At 53.2% G+C, this 16,722-nt stretch overlaps 1 pseudogene; it reads right to left on the reverse strand.

Annotated features, from left to right (window-relative positions):
• Nucleotides 1–2,334: 2,334 nt before the first annotated feature.
• On the reverse strand, nucleotides 2,335–10,922 carry LOC127035299 (syntaxin-binding protein 2-like; annotated as a pseudogene).
• Between the last annotated feature and the right edge of the window lie 5,800 nt (nucleotides 10,923–16,722).

The raw sequence follows: 16,722 nt of genomic DNA on the forward strand, positions 1-16,722 counted from the left end.
CAGCTGTCAGGGTACCTGCGCCAGTGGCCAGGAGCTTTCCGTTGGCACATGGCTCAGTGGCACTAGGAGTGGCTCCAATGGGCTGGTTTGGAAGCCCACCAAGGCCCTCTCCCGAGAGCTGCAGGAGCAAGGCTCTGTCTACACAAACAAGGTCAGCTCCCAGACTGCTGCACTGGGCAGCACAGTATGGAGAGAAGGTGACCAGCCCTCTGTGCAGAAAGAAGTGATTCGGGACTATTTAGAAAAACTGGATGAGCACAAGTCCATGGGGCCGGATGCACTGCATCCGAGGGTGCTAAAAGAGTTGGTGGATGTGATTGCAGAGCTATTGGCCATTGTCTTTGAAAACTCATGGCGATTGGGGGAGGTCCTGGATGACTGGAAAAAGGCTCATGTAGTGCCCATCTTTTAAAAAGGAGAATCCAGAGAACTACAGATCAGCCTCACCTCAGTCTCTGGAGAAATCATGGAGCAGGTCCTCAAGGAATCAATTCTGAAGCACTTAGAGGAAAGGAAAGTGATCTGCAACAGTCAGCATGGATTCACCAAGGGCAAGTCATGCCTGACTAACCTAATTGCCTTCTGTGAGGAGATAACTGGGTCTGCAGATGAGGGGAAAGCAGTGGATGTGTTATTCCTTGACTTTAGCAAAGCTTTTGATACAGTCTCCCGCAGTATTCTTGCCAGCAAGTTAAAGAAGTATGGGCTGGATGAATGGACTATAAGGTGGATAGAAAGCTGGCTAGATCACCGGGCTCAATGGGTAGTGATCAACGGCTCCATGTCTAGTTGGCAGCTCGTTTTAAGCAGAGTGCCCTGAGGGTCGGTCCTGGGGCCGGTTTTGTTCAATATCTTCATTAATGACCTGGAGGATGGCGTGGACTGCATTCTCAGCAAGTTTGCAGATGACACTAAACTGGGAGGAGTGGTAGATATGCTGGAGGGTAGGGACAGGCAACAGAGAGACTTAGACAATTTAGAGGAATGGGCCAAAAGAAACCTAATGAGGTTCAATAAGGACAAGTGCAGAGTCCTGCAGTTAGGACGGAAGAATCCCATTCACTGTTACAGACTAGAGACTGAATGGCTAGGAAGCAGTTCTGCAGAAAAGGACCTAGGGGTTACAGTGGATGAGAAGCTCGATATGAGTCAATAGTGTGCCCCTGTTGCCAAGAAGGCTAACGGCATTTTAGGTTGTATAAGTACGGGTACAGCCAGCAGATCGAGGGACGTGATCATTCCCCTCTATTCGACATTTATGAGGCCTCATCTGGAGTACTGTGTCCAGTTTTGGGCCCCACACTGCAAGAAGGATGTGGAAAAATTGTAAAGAGTCCAGCAGAGGGCAACAAAAATGATTAGGGAGCTGGAGCACAGGACCTAACAGGAGAGGCTGAGGGAACTGGGATTGTTTAGTCTGCAGAAGAGAAGAATGAGGGGAGATTTGATAGCTGCTTTCAACTACCGGAAAGGGGGTTCCAAAGAGGATGGATCTAGACTGTTCTCAGTGATAGCAGATGACAGAACAAGGAGTAATGGTCTCAAGTTGCAGTGGAGGTGGTTTAGGTTGGATATTAGGAAAAAAATTTTCACTAGGAGGGTGATGAAGCACTGGAATGGGTTACCTAGGGAGGTGGTAGAATCTCCTTCCTTAGAGGTTTTTAAGGTCAGGCTTGACAAAGCCCTGGCTGGGATGATTTAGCTGGGGTTGGTCTTGCTTTGAGCAGGGGTTGGACTAGATGACCTCCTGAGATCCCTTCCAACCCTGATAGTCTATGATTCTATGATTCTAAGGCGCAGGCGTTACCCAAGGGCTGCCATTGCTGGGGCTAATGGGGCAGCTCTGGGCACTGATGGGCAGGCTGCTGCCCATGGTGCCACACAGCACCTGGGGGGAAAATGGCTCTGCCCAACGGTACAGGTCAGCAGCTCTCATCAGGCAGTAAAGCGGAGTGCCCCAGAGTGTCCTGCCCCCCAGAGAGTCCCTACTGTCCCTCACCAGCCCCACAGAGCACCCTGCTCTCCCATCAGCCCCACTGAATGCCCTGCTCCCCGCCCACTAACAGCTCCAGCCCCATTACCTTGTTCAGCTCTTTCTGGTACTGGAAAAGCAGCAAAGAATCCTGTGGCACCTTATAGACTAACAGACGTTTTGGAGCATGAGCTTTCGTGGGTGAATACCCACTTCCTCAGATGCATGCATGTATTCACCCACGAAAGCTCATGCTCCAAAACGTCTGTTAGTCTATAAGGTGCCACAGGATTCTTTGCTGCTTTTACAGATCCAGATTAACACGGCTACCCCTCTGATACTTGATTTCTGGCACTGGGGCATCTTCTTCAGCATCTGGGACAGGTCCTAGATGTTGGTCTGGAGGGAGGCGGTGGTGAGATCCCAGCCCCTTCCAGTGCACAGTGTCCCCTAGAGGGCAGAGGCCTCACCTGGGGCCAGCCACAGCAGCCCAGCCACGCGTGGGAGCATATCTAGGGTATGCGCGGGGCACACATGGGCATGTCAGGGGCAGAGCTGAGTGTGCTCACTTGGAGATGTCAGCGATGTGCATGTGGCGTAGCTGCACCCAGTTTGTTGTCTTCGTCCAGCAGTGCCTCTTTCTCCTGCGAGTCGCTGGTCTCTGTCGTCTTGTACCTGTGGGAGAGGGGAGATGAGGTCAGGTTGCGGCACCCCTCCCGCGAGCATGGGGGCTGCGGAGCGGTGCAGGTGCCTGGGTCACATCCCCCCCAGCCCGCCTGAGGAGGAGTGCGGGGCGCCCCTTGCTGGCAGCCAGCCCCTACTTGTAGGTGTCGTTCTCGAGGCTGAGCAGATCGTACGCCATGGCCTGGTAGGTGAGCTCGTGCAGCAGTGGGGACACCAGGTCGAAGCTCCGGTCCACGATCAGCAGCTGAGAGCGGGCTTTGTCGGGGCCCTGGGGCAAAGGAGAGAGACCCGTCACCCCCTGCTCTGGCGGAGAGGTCCTGGCCTGGCTCACACGGCACAAATCAATGGTCCCTGGTGGCCTGAGACATCACCACCAGCCCTCTCTGCGGCCCAGCCCCCAAGCCAAGAGACATCCCCCAAGCTAGCTCGGATGTGCCAGTGGGGAGTCCATGGCAGGGCTGGCACAAAGCCCAGTCGTCCCCGCGCCCATCCTCACCTCCCCGTAGGGCCTGGGACGTGGCTGAGTGCCGCACAGAACAGGACCATCCTGCCCCATGCCAGCGCCTCGCTCCTGCTTACCTCCGCCGGGGTCTGAAGCACCTGGGTCCTGCTCTGCGGGCAGCTCAGCCAATCGAGCCCCTGGAACAGGGGTGTGCTGCAGGCGGCAGCACATCCCGCAGCTCCGTACGGTGGCCACCAGTGTCTCCGAGACGCCGGAGACACGCAGCGGAGAGGGACTGCAGGGGCGAGACTTGTCCCAGGCTGGGCGGCCGCCGGACAGGGGCAAGGAGCCGGTCAGGGCCCCTTGAACCGATAAACTTCCCACCACGCCTGGAGGAGGCTGGGGGGCAGGCCCTGCCCAAGGCAGTGGGACAGGAGACCCAAAGCAGGCAAGAGGGAGTAGGGGAGGATGGCACCTGCCCTTGGCTGGGGGTGCTGTCTAAAACTCAGCCAGTCCCTTCCCTCCATCCTGGGCCCTGGTGTGCTGAGGGACTGCTGGGGGGCAGGAAACATAGTGAGAGGGGTCCAGGCTCTTAGGCATCCCCTCCCCCATAGAGGGCAGGGTCCTGGCCACACACTCCCAGGCACAGAGGCTCCTATTCCCTGGGTGGGGGGCGTGTCAGGACTCTGCTCCTCACAGTCCAGCAAGGCTCAGCCTTACCTGACAGGAGCCTGGGAACTGGTGGCAAGGACCAGGTCCGACACAAAGGGCCACAACTTCTTGTCCAGTTTGTCCTCAATGATGTCTTGGGGGGTGGAGGACAGGTCAGCAGGGACCAAGCAGCAGGAACCTCGGACCTGGTGGCCAAGCCAGGCCCCATTACGGGGAGGGACTGGGATGGCTCCTCACTGAATGATTGACAGTCCCTGGGGGAGCAGCCTGGGGCCCCCTTTCCAGGGTGGGGCTTGGGGAATCATCCTCCCATGATGGCTGAGTGCCTGAGCAGTGCCAGGGGCTGCAGCCTGGAGCCAGCTCTCCTGCAGCAAGTAGCTCCGGTGGTTAACAAGCAGGCTGTCAATTCCTTCCGTGTAGATGGTTTGGGCAGCCAGGTGTGTGCCAAGCTCCCCTCTGGAGGCAGGCCTGTGCTGCCAGCTGTGAGTTAGAGAGCATCTGTGCCATGACAGGCAGCTATCCCAGAGGGGCCCCCCTGGCCGAGACTGGTATCATTATCCCCATTTTACAGATGGGGAAACTGAGGCACAAATAGGCGAGGTGACTTGCTAATATGTCCTTTAGACATTGCCTGTCTTCTCTCTGTCCAGGCAGTTCTGGAAGAATGCTCAAGGGCAATAAAGGTATATTTCACTAACTGGGAGAAGTGCCCATTCCCTAGAATGGGTGCATTGCGATTCTGGGATCAAATAGTTCCCTTATATTGCCATGTGACCAGAAACTGGCTAACCTGTGAAGAGCTGGAGGTGAGAATTGCTGGTCTGTCCAAACCTTGAGCAGGAATTGTAACGTTAAATTCTATGTGTCTGGCACTGTTTGTGATGATGGCATTTAATGGTAGGTCCTTTTGAATGGAACAGTGTGTCACGGAAAACATCTAAACCCCAAACATTTATAATGTCAACACATCATGGAAATTCTGTCTGTACATAGTGTACATGAGTAGCCCTCCCTCCCGTCTGCTCTCCTGAGCCTTAGCCACAAATGAGCCCTGACCCAGCTCCTGCTGCCCCCATCCCACCCTCAGCAGAGGGGAGCTGCAAACCCACCCTGCCCTGGATTCTCACAGGGGAAACCCAGTGGCTCCTGTCCCGGAGGAGAAGCAAAGTGATGTAAAATGACCCCCTTGTGGGATGAGGAGGGAACCGGTTGTTAAGATTTTGGCAGCTCATCAGTGTGTAGACAGACCCTGAGTGACAGACCCGGAGTCTGAAAACAGGTTGCGCTGCAGCTCGGCCGGACTCTGGGCTAACCAGAACATTCTCTTCCTCCCAGAGACTTCCCCATATTAGCAATAAGTTACTCCTGAAGTGCCGCCGCTCTTTTTTTTTTTCCTTTTTCTTTTTTTGCGGATTGGGGCAGCAGAAAAGCTGGAGCCGGCCCTGGCCATGTTGTAATCATAAGACCATCCCTCATTTATTTTAGCCTCCTGATTACAGACAAGAGAACTGGAGTAGACTCAACCAGTTCATTTCATAGAAGGGCAGCAGTGCGGCTCCAGTGTGTCCTGCCTTTTCTGCTGTGCAGCGAGACATGTGGGGTGGATGGCGTGAAGGAACATGAGCTGCTGGGCCTCATCCTGCACCTACCAGGAGAGGGATTAGGGGAGAGAGAGCCTCTTAGCCCGGGACCTCCCTTCCCCATCCACATCAGCTGAAGGGCTCAAGCCTCCCTGGAGGATAGCGGGAACCTGCCCATTGTCCAAATCACCCACGACTCCTACACAAGCAGAGTCAGGATCTGGGATAGTGCCTGTGAGGGGAGGAGACAAACACTCCCATCTTGCGGGGTCCCAGAGCATGCAGGAGAAAGGTCCCCATTAGGGGTGGTGGTTCATCATGGCAAGACCCTCTGCAGGGGGTCGGGTGCTGGGAGGGGGAAGACAGTCTCGGTCCCAGCCCAGTTAGGGAAGGTTTGTACCTTTTCTCTGCCCTGGTGCTACTTTAGGATGATGTTGAGAGCAGCCTCCTCTGTAGCCATGTCCACCCATTTCTCCCCCTCCTCCTCCTCCTTGTCCTTGTTGGTTTCTGAACCAGGGAGAGAAGGGGACAGAGTGACTCCTGCTGCCACTCAGGGGAAGGACCGGGGCATGGTGGGGAGAGCAGGGTTAATATCCCCCCTCGCCCCCAGGGACACAGGGCAGATTGGGCCCCACACTTCCCCATCTCAGGGATGTGTCTTCAGCCCCCAACAGCTTCAGGAGCTCCTAGGAGAGAGCCCGGTCCCCTCGCTGTCCTGGATTCCCTGGGAGGTGCCTGCCCCCTGGACCATCAGAGCTCCAAGTGGCAGCAGCTCCCACTGCCCTGACTCCCAGGTCCCCTTGCTGCTGGGAGAGCTGTGTGCCTGCTGCTGGTGTCAGTGGGGTTCGCATGGCTCAGGCCCCCCCAAAGCAGTGGTAGAGCGTCTGGGCCCAGGGCGTTACAGAGTTACAGCGTGTCTGCGTCATGGCAGCCAGCGATCCCAGAGGGGGCACAAATAGGCGAGGTGACTTGCCCAAGGTCACCCAGCTGGGAATAGAATCCTCATCTCCCGGCCCAGTCCAGGGCTCTATCCACTAGGCCACACTGCCTCGGTGGATGGGAAAGACGCTCGTGGATCCACAGGGTCGGTGCCAGGACCCCAGCTGGGGAAGTCTCTGGGAGGAAGCCCTTTGCTGTGCCAGACCCCAACAGGTCTCTCTCTTCCTGCAGGACAGGCCACACGGCCTCCCCACCTCCTGAGACTGAACCGCTGGGCTTCACCGCGGGAGCCCTGACAAGCGAGTCCAGCTGAGACAGACCCTGGTACAGACCCGTCCACTCCGCAGGGCCCGACGTCCCTCGGCCCAGGTGACAGGGCCACTCCCCCAGCTTTGGCAGAACAGTCGGGTTTCTTAGGTACCTGGACCCCAGCCCCGGCAGCCCAGCCCACTGAAGGTTAAAGCAAGAGGCCGTTCTGGTCAGCCCAGAGCCCGGCCGAGCTGCAGCGAAACCTGTTTTCAGGCTCCGGGTCTCTCACTCAGGGCCTGTCTACACACTGATGAGCTGCCAAAATCTTAACAATCGGTTCCCTCCTCATCTCACAAGGGGGTCGTGGCCTGCCCTCACCCAATGGGACTCCTGCCCCATCCATCCCCCGCATTCCTTGACACCCTCCACCGGGACCCCTGCCCCACCCACCCTGCTTCTCTGTCCCCTGACTACCCCCCCTTCCTGACTGCTCCCCTAGGACCCTTGCCCTCATTCAAACCCGTTCCCTGCCCTCTGACTGCCCTGACCCATATCCACCTCCGACCACCCCCCCAAACTCCCCTGCCCTCTATCCAACTCCCTCCACTCCCTGCCCCCTTACTGCACTGCCTGGAGGTGGCTTGGTGCGCTACAGCCATGCCGCTCGACTGGACCACCGGGTCAGGCCGAGCTCGCAGGGAGACGAAGGCGGTGCAGAGGTGAGCTGGGGCAGGGAGTGGTCCCCCTGCGCTCCCCTCCCCGGGGTTACCTGCTGCGGCGCGGCCGACCCTCCTGCCCCAGCTCACCTACGCTGCATCTTCACCTCCCTGGGCCTGAGCACCAAGTCGTTGCTTGCATCTGAGCCCTCCCAGGCTTCCCACGGTGAACAGCTGATTCACGAGAAGCGGGGGTAGAGGGGGGGAGAAGTGGGGCGGAGCAGAGGTGAGCTGGGGCTGGGGTGGGGAGCTGGAGCACTCACGGGGTCAGCGCCTAAGGCGCCACTTTTGGATAATGTGATGACAGGGAGCGGCTGCTCCCCCTGCTCTCCCCCAGCTACGCTCCTGGGTCACTTAAACTTACCAGTTATTAAATTTAGAAGCCCTTTTAGAACCAGTTCCCTCAAACTGGCACCAGCTCACCACTGTGTCTACATGTAAACCACTGCAGCTGCATCGTTTGTGACGCCGCCTTTCTCATGCCCCCGAGTGACACAGTTACACTGACTCAATTGCCTTGTGTAGACCAGGCCACGGTCTGACCTTGGTCAGTTCTCAGGCGAGAGCTCCCAGGTTCCCTCACTCTATCCTCCAGCTCAAACCTTCCCAATTCTGTGTTTCTTGAGCTGGGGGCCCTGCTCCGATTCCCTGCTGGGAGCATCCAGCCAGGAGCCGTTGGAGTCGGCACGGTCTTTCCACGGTCTTTCCTCGGTCTGGGTATAATTCCCTTCCTTGACAGCCCTTGCACCCCAGCCCCCTGCCTGAGAAGCCATGCAACATATAGGGTAAACTGAGGCACGCATCAGCTTCATAAAAGATATTACAAACATTCCCAACTGGTCACAGGTGCACAGTCTCCTAGCAGCTTGGCAAAGCCTGGAAGCAAGAGCAGAAGCAACAGGACGGAGAGATCTGGGCAGGCCCTGGATTTTATATCACTTTGCTTCTCCTAGGGGGACAGGAACCACTGGGTATCCCATGTGAGAATCCAGGGCAGGGTGGATTTGCAGCTCCCCTCTACTGGGAATGGGACGGGGATGGCAGGAGCTGTGGCTAAGGCTTAGGAGATCTGGGTTCTAGTTCCTGCTCTGACAGACTCCCTGCATGCCTGAGTTTCCCATCTGTAACACAGGCCACCCTGCCTCCCCTGGGAGGCTGAATTCATTAGTGACGTTCCAATACCATGGGGATGGGTGTAGGAGCACACACAGACAGGAGTGTCCAGGAGTGGAAGAGGCTCTGTGCGCGACGCTTAGTTCTGTGACCGAACTGCCCTATTTATAAAAAGAGAGATTCTGCTGGGCACACACTTCCCCAGGCGGTGCCTTGGTTTCCCCATCTGCACAGAGGGGATAAGGACACTGGCCTTTGTAGATCACTTTGAGATCTGCCCACGGCCAGTGTTAGAGAAGGGCTGGGGCCCGTAGTCCCCACACAGGGAATGCTATTGTTCTGCCAACTCCTCAGGATCCCCAAGGGGGTCTAGACCCCACCCTTCCCCCCACCAGGATCTCCGAGCAGGTTTAAAATCACTCCTCCTTCCTTCTACTTCTCACATGCTCCCCCATTTCACCCCTACTCTGAACTGTAGGGTACAGATGTGGGGATCTGCACGAACACTTCTACGCTTAATTACCAGTTTAGATCTGGTTTTGCTGCCACCATCCAGATGTCTGAGTCATCTGGAAAACTCTTTCTTTCCCCCAGCAAAACCTTCTCTCCCTGGGTAGCCTCGAGAGACTCCTCCACTAATTCCCTGCTGAGTCCAGATCCAATTCCCTTGGATCTAAAAAACAAGGAAGAATTACTCCTTCCCCCTCCCTTTTTCCCTCCACCAATCCCTGGTGAGTCCAGATCCAATTCCCTTGGATCTAAAAAACAGGAGAAAAAATCAATCAGGTTCTTAAAAAGAAGGCTTTTAATTAAAGAAAAGAAAGGTAAAAGAAAAAAACCTCTGGGAGACCACATACAGCTGACCTCAAGCAACAGATTTAAATCACAGGATGTTCCTCTGGGCAAAAACCTTAGTACACACAATATCACCCAAATTTGATTATTCCTCTAATTGCACAAAGACAAGTTACAAAATAAAATAAACATAAACCTATTTATTCTTTTCTAAAACTTACTACTCTGATAAGAAGCTGGTTCCTTGATCGTTTACACTCCGACTGAAACTGACTAAACAAAAGAAACTTCCCTCCTTCCTTTTGAAACAGTTTGTTCCCCCATTGGTTCCTCTGGTCAGGTGTCAGCTAGGCTAGGTGAACTTCTTAACCCTTTACAGGTAAAAGAGGCATTAACCCTTAACTATCTGTTTATGACACATGGTGAGGACGTGACCAGCAGAGCTCGCTCACCTCTCCTATGTTGGGCTTGTATACCTTGAATGCTTTGAGTTTGGCCAGCACAGCGTGTGCCAGGTGGAAGTTATCTTCATGGTCCCTGCAGCAAAGACAAACCCTGTGGGTCAGAAACAGCTCCACCCCAGGGGCACACGCACTTCCTGTAGGAGATGACCAGGTACCCTTCTCCCTCTGGGCACACTCACTTCCTATAGGGGATAGCTGGGTACCACTTCCCCCAGGCACACTCACTTCCTGAAGCAGATGGCTGGATACCTCTTGTCACAGTGTGGGGGAGACAAGGCCCTGCACCCCCGACTTCCTGCGACTCACCATGACTCTCAGCCAGCCAGTAAAACAGAAGGTTTACTTAGATGACAGGAATACAGTCCAAGACAGGTCTTGCCAATACAGACAACAGGACCCCCTTTAGTTAGGTCCATCTTGGGGGCGCCAGGGAGGCCAGAGCCCCGGCTAGGCTCCCCTTCACTTTCCAGCCAGCTCCAAATTGAAACTCCCTCCAGCCATCTCACTCAGCCTCCCCCGGCTCCTCCCCCAGCCTTTGTCCAGTTTCCCAGGCAAAGGTGTCACCTGGTTCCAACCCCCCTTCTGTTTCTCATAGACTTTAAGGTCAGAAGGGACCATTATGATTATCTAGTCTGACCTCCTGCACAATGCAAGCCACAGAATCTCACCCATCCACTTCTATAACAAACCCCTAACCTATGTCTGAGTTACTGAAGTCTTCAAATTGTGGTTTGAAGACCTCAAGCTGCAGAGAATCCTCCAGCAAGTGACCCGCGCCCCATGCTGCAGAGGAAGGCAAAAAACCTCCAGGGCCTCTTCCAATCTGCCCTGGAGGAAAATTCCTTCCCGACTCCAAATATGGCCATCAGTTAAACCTTGAGCATATGAGCAAGACTCAGCCAGCACCCAGGAAAGAATTATCTGTAGTAACTCAGATCTCATCCCATCTATCATCCCATCACAGACCACTGGGCATACTTACCTGCTGATAATCAAAGATCAGTTGCCAAATTAATTGCCAAAATTAGGCTAGCCCATCATATCACCCCCTCCATAAACTTATCAAGCCTACTCTTAAAGCCAGATATGTCTTTTGCCTCCATTATTCCCCCTGGAAGGCTGTTCCAGAACTTCACGCCTCTAATGGTTAGAAACCTTCGTCTAATTTCAAGTCTAAGTTTCCTAGTGTCCAGTTTATACCCATTTGTTCTTGTGTCCACATTGGTATTAAGCTTAAATAATTCCACTCCCTCCCTAATATTAATCCTTCTGATATATTTATGTTCAGGTATCTGGCCTCAAAGAAAGTCTCCCAACCCCAATGCAGACAGTCCCAGCAAAACTCCCCTGCAACCTTCCCAGGTCAATACTCCCCTCTCCCTGCTGGGTCACAGGCACCCACGCAGTATTCAAAGAAAACAATAAGAACATTCCCACTTCATCACAGCCCTTCCCCCGGCACACTCACTTCCTGTAGTGGATGGACGGGTACCCCTTCCCCAGGGCACATCACTTCCGGTAGCGGATGGCTGGATAGTCCTCCAGGGTTTCACACCATGTGGCAATCTGCTCTGCCATCATCTCCAGCTGCTTGTTCTTTTCCAAGGAGCTGTAGGGGCTGAACCATTTGTGGAAGGCCTGTGGCCCGTCCAGGGAGTACACCTGGGGGACGAGGGGAGCAGAGATCAGACCCTGGAGCCAACTGCTGGCAGCCAGGCCAGCTGTGCTCCATACCATGCCCCCACGATGCGCTGTTGGAGCAGGCCAGCCTGGCGGAGCCATAGCGAGCCCCTAGTGAGGGAGAGCCCTTTGCCAGAGCCACTCCTGTTGCGGTACAGGGACCGCGGCCCAGAGATTCATGCACCAGCCTGGGATGAAGACTCCCCGGCTTCAGGTCCTTGCTGAGCTGCAGACTCCCGGGTGCCCTCAGAGGTGTGTCTCTGCCCTGGAGAAGTCAATGTTGGGGAGGGAGCTTGGCCACGCTTCTAGTCTGGTGAAAGCCCCAGTGTAGCCACAGGCAAACCCGGCATCAATGCGCGCCTGCTGCTGTCGCTTATTTCACTGGCCAAACAGAATGAGCCATTGGGACAAAAGTACTTGGACACTAATAAAATGATATCGGCCTGTAGCGGACTGAACTCCTGAGGACAAGCAGCACGAGGCGCCGCAAGGGTGACTCTGCTCATCTACACGGCCCATGAAGGGTTTGCTGGCGCAATGGGACGGGTGAGCCAGCAAAGCCTCCTGACGGACACTCAGCTTATACCAGCCAGAGCTTCTCCTGGCACAGCTGGCACTGGTACCCCAGACGAAATAAGCTACAGTGGCGAAAGGACTGCTTTGCCAGCATAATTGCATCTACCCAGGGGCTCTGCCACCCCAGCTGCAGTTACAGGGGGGATTTTTTCACTCATGTCCCCGTAACAAACCTATACCAACAAAGCTTTTGTGTGTAGACCAGGCTCATGTTGCTCTGTGCCTCAGTTTCCCCATCAATGGATTTGAGACTGACAACACAGTCATCCCCTCAGGGGTGTGAGGGGGGAAATCCACTGATGACACAAGGAGGGGGTGTCATACGTCACCGTCCACCCCATGGCCCAGCTCCTCCAAAGCCCAGCCACCCCTCACCTGGCTCTCGTAGGGCAAGAAGGCCATGTTGATCTCTTTGAGTGTTTTGATGGCCTTGGTGATCCGTGACTTCCTCAGCTCCTTGACCAGAGGTTCAGGACAGGCTGCAAGGCAAAGGCAGTGGGTGGGTGTCATAAACAGATAGCTAAGGGTTAATGTCTCTTTCACCTGAAGCACCTGACCAGAGGACCAATCAGAAAACCGGATTTTTTCAACTCTGGGTGGAGGAAAGTTTGTGTCTGAGTCTTTTGTCTGTCTGCCTGCTTTCTCTGAGCTTTGGAGAAGTAGTTTCTACTTTCTAGTCTTCTGTTTCTAAGTGTAAGGACAAAGAGATCAGATAGTAAGTTATATGGTTTCTTTTCTTTGGTATTTGCATGAATATAAGTGCTGGAGTGCTTTGATTTGTATTCTTTTTGAATAAGGCTGTTTATTCAATATTCTTTTAAGCAATTGACCCTGTATTGTATCATCTTAATACAGAGAGACCATTTGTATGTATTTTTCTTTCTTTTTATATAAAGCTTTCTTTTAAGACCTGTTGGAGTTTTTCTTTACTTCAGGGAAATTGAGTCTGTACTCACCAGGGAATTGGTGGGAGGAAGAAATCAGGGGAGATCTGTGTGTTGGATTTGTTAGCCTGATTTTGCATTCCCTCTGGGTGAAGAGGAAAGTACTTTTTGTTCCAGGATTGGGAACGGAGAGGGGGAGTCACTCTGTGTAGTTTCACAGAGCTTGCGTCTGTGTATCTCTCCAGGAGCACCTGGAGGGGGGAAGGGAAAAAGGATTATTTCCCTTTGTTGTGAGACTCAAGGGATTTGGGTCTTGGGGTCCCCAGGGAAGGTTTTTCAGAGGGACCAGAGTGCCCCAAAACACTCTAATTTTTTGGGTGGTGGCAGCAAGTACCAGGTCCAAGCTGGTAACTAAGCTTGGAGGTTTTCATGCTAACCCCCATATTTTGGACGCTAAGGTCCAAATCTGGGACTAAGGTTATGACATGAGTGGCAGTGGTGGGATATAGACAGAATCCAGAAGCCAGTAGGAATATTACATTTTTCTCTTCTCTGCTAAGGGCTTTTTAGCAGAGAGAAACAGTTGGTTTTAAAAGGGAACCAGAGAGAATTTTTTTTTCTGCTCTCTCTGGCAGTTTGTGGCTTGCATGTTAAGCAAGAAGCCATTACCAGACTGTTAAGGGTCTTTTGTCACACAATAGCATTCCCATTGAGAGTCATTACCAGCACTATATAAATGCAAATAAAGTGGTTTTTCAGGTTTACTTAACATTGAAGATTAGCTAAAGGCACTGTTGCTAGGCAGACTTCAGGAGGCAACAGAGAACCTGCAGTTCAGAAGATAAACACCGGAGGGCACCCCAACACAAGAAAACAGGAATCATGACTTCTAAGGCAAAAATTGAGGCTGTGGAGCAATTCAGAGAAGCTGTACACAGGCGACAACTGGAAATAAAACAAAAAGAGATGGAGATGAAAGAAAAGGAAGAAAGCATCAAACTGGCAGCCTTCCAAAGAGAACAGGCAGCCCAAGAGGCAGCACACAAAAGAAAACTAGAAGAAGAAGAGGTGGCCTACCGAAGGAAACAAGCAGAAGAAGAGTTGGCCCACAGAAGGAAGCAAGAAGAAGAAGAGGCGGCCCACCACCGAGAAATGGAAAAACAACAAAAAGAAATGGAAAAACAACAAAAAGAGAATGAAGAGAAGGAAAAACAGAGAAAACATGAACTGGACTTGGCAAAAGCTGGGCTGCATGTGCCAGCCAACCCTAACAACCCGGCGCCAATTATTGCTCCACAGCACAGGAAATTTCCCACCTACAAGGCAGGTGATGACACCGAGGCCTTCTTGGAAAATTTTGAAAGAGCCTGTCTTGGGTACAACATCCCCGAAGACCAGTACATGGTAGAGTTAAGGTCACAGCTCAGTGGACCTTTAGCAGAGGTGGCAGCTGAAATGCCTAAGCAGCAAATGAATGACTATAAACTTTTTCAAACCAAGGCCAGATACAGAATGGGGATAACCCCAGATCATGCCCGTCGGCGCTTCAGAACCCAAAAATGGAAACCAGAGGTGTCATTTCCCAAACACGCCTACTACATTGCAAAAAACTATGAGGCCTGGATAACAGGAAACAACATTCAAACCTTGGAAGAACTGCACCTCCTCATACAAATGGAGCAGTTCTTGGATGGTGTTCCTGAAGACATCACACGGTACATACAAGATGGAAATCCCAAAGATATCGCTGAGGCGGGGGAGATTGGAGCCAAATGGATGGAACTGGCAGAAAGCAAGAAAGCTACTGTCAAGGGGAACGATTACCCGAGGGGGCACACAGACCATAAACCCTACAACTGAGGACAGCCAAAGACCCCACATACCACCCAAGTAAAGCCACAGATACCCTACCCTTCAACCTCATCAGTCTCCAGTAACTCACCTCGGCCCAGTGACCCATCAGATGGAAGATGCTTTAAGTGTAATGAACTGGGACATATCAAGGCCAAGTGTCCCAAGAACACCATGCGAGTGCAATTCATTACACCACCATCACACCAAAGATCCCCAGGCCCGGATGCCTCTCAAATACCCTTGGAGCGAAGGGAAAATTTGAGAGTGGGCGGAAAGAAGGTTACTGCGTGGAGAGACACGGGGGCACAAGTGTCAGCTATCCACCAATCCTTCGTTGACCCCAAATTCATCAACCCAAAGGCCAAAGTTACAATTTACCCCTTCATGTCACAAGCTGTAGACTTGCCTACAGCTCAACTGCCTGTCCAGTACAAAGGCTGGTCAGGAATGTGAACTTTTGCAGTCTATGACAATTATCCTATCCCCATGCTACTGGGGGAAGACTTGGCCAACCAGGTGAGGCGGGCCAAGAGAGTGGGAATGGTTACACGTAGCCAAACCAGGCAAGCTTCCAGACCCATTCCTGTTCCTGAGCCGTCCACAGACGCCCCGTCTGTGTTACCAGAGACCCAGACAGAGGTAGTGGACCCAGATTCCACGCCAACCACTGAAACAGCCACAGCACCTCCAGTCCCAGGCCCGGAACTGGAACAGCAACCAGCACCAGCAAGTGCAACCACATCTTCAAACTCAACGCCAGAGGGCGCCAGCGAGCCAGAACTGGCAGAAGCAACAGACAGCCATACCCAAGAGGCTCAGCCAGAGCCTGAAATACCCTCAGGTGCACCAGCGGAGAGAGGTTCACCAGCAACGGAAACAACCCCATCACCTACATCGCTTCCAGAGGGACCAAGCCCAAGTCCACAGTCTGAGGAAGAACTGGTGACCCCAGCCTCAAGGGAACAGTTCCAGACTGAGCAGGAAGCAGATGACAGCCTTCAGAAAGCGTGGGCGGCGGCACGGAGCACCCCACCGCCTCTCAGCTCTTCTAATCGATCCCGGTTTGTTATAGACCAAGGACTTTTATACAAGGAAATTCTTTCTGGTGGACACCGGGAAGAATGGCAGCCGCAAAAACAGTTGGTGGTTCCAACTAAGTACCGGGGGAAGCTCTTAAGCTTAGCCCATGATCATCCCAGTGGCCATGCTGGGGTGAACAGAACCAAGGACCGCTTGGGGATGTCCTTCCACTGGGAGGGGATGGGCAAGGATGTTGCCAAGTATGTCCGGTCTTGTGAGGTATGCCAAAGAGTGGGAAAGCCTCAAGACCAGGTCAAGGCCCCTCTCCAGCCACTCCCCATAATTGAGGTCCCATTTCAGCGAGTAGCTGTGGATATTCTGGGTCCTTTCCCAAAAAAGACGCCCAGAGGAAAGCAGTACGTACTGACTTTAGTGGACTTTGCTACCCGATGGCCAGAAGCAGTCGCTCTAGGCAACACCAGGGCTAACACTGTGTGCCTGGCCCTAACAGACATCTTTGCCAGGGTAGGTTGGCCCTCCGACATCCTTACAGATTCAGGGTCTAATTTCCTGGCAGGGACCATGGAAAAACTGTGGGAAACTCATGGGGTGAATCACTTGGTTGCCACCCCATACCACCATCAAACCAATGGCCTGGTGGAAAGGTTCAATGGAACTTTGGGGGCCATGATACGAAAATTCATCAACGAATTCTCCAATAATTGGGACCTAGTGTTGCAGCAGTTGCTGTTTGCCTACAGGGCTGTACCACATCCCAGTTTAGGGTTTTCACCGTTTGAACTTGTGTATGGTCACGAGGTTAAGGGGCCATTACAGTTGGTGAAGCAGCAATGGGAGGGGTTTACGCCTTCTCCAGGAACTAACATTCTGGACTTTGTAAGCAACCTACAAAGCACCCTCCGACACTCTTTAGCCCTTGCTAGAGAGGACCTAAAGGATGCTCAAGAAGAGCAAAAGGCCTGGTATGACAGACATGCCAGAGAACGTTCCTTCAAGGTAGGAGACCAGGTTATGGTCTTGAAGGCGCAACAGGCCCATAAGATGGAAGCATCATGGGAAGG

The sequence above is a fragment of the Gopherus flavomarginatus genome, chromosome 16 (genome assembly GCF_025201925.1).
Source record: "Gopherus flavomarginatus isolate rGopFla2 chromosome 16, rGopFla2.mat.asm, whole genome shotgun sequence".
Classification (NCBI taxonomy): Eukaryota; Metazoa; Chordata; order Testudines; family Testudinidae; genus Gopherus; species Gopherus flavomarginatus.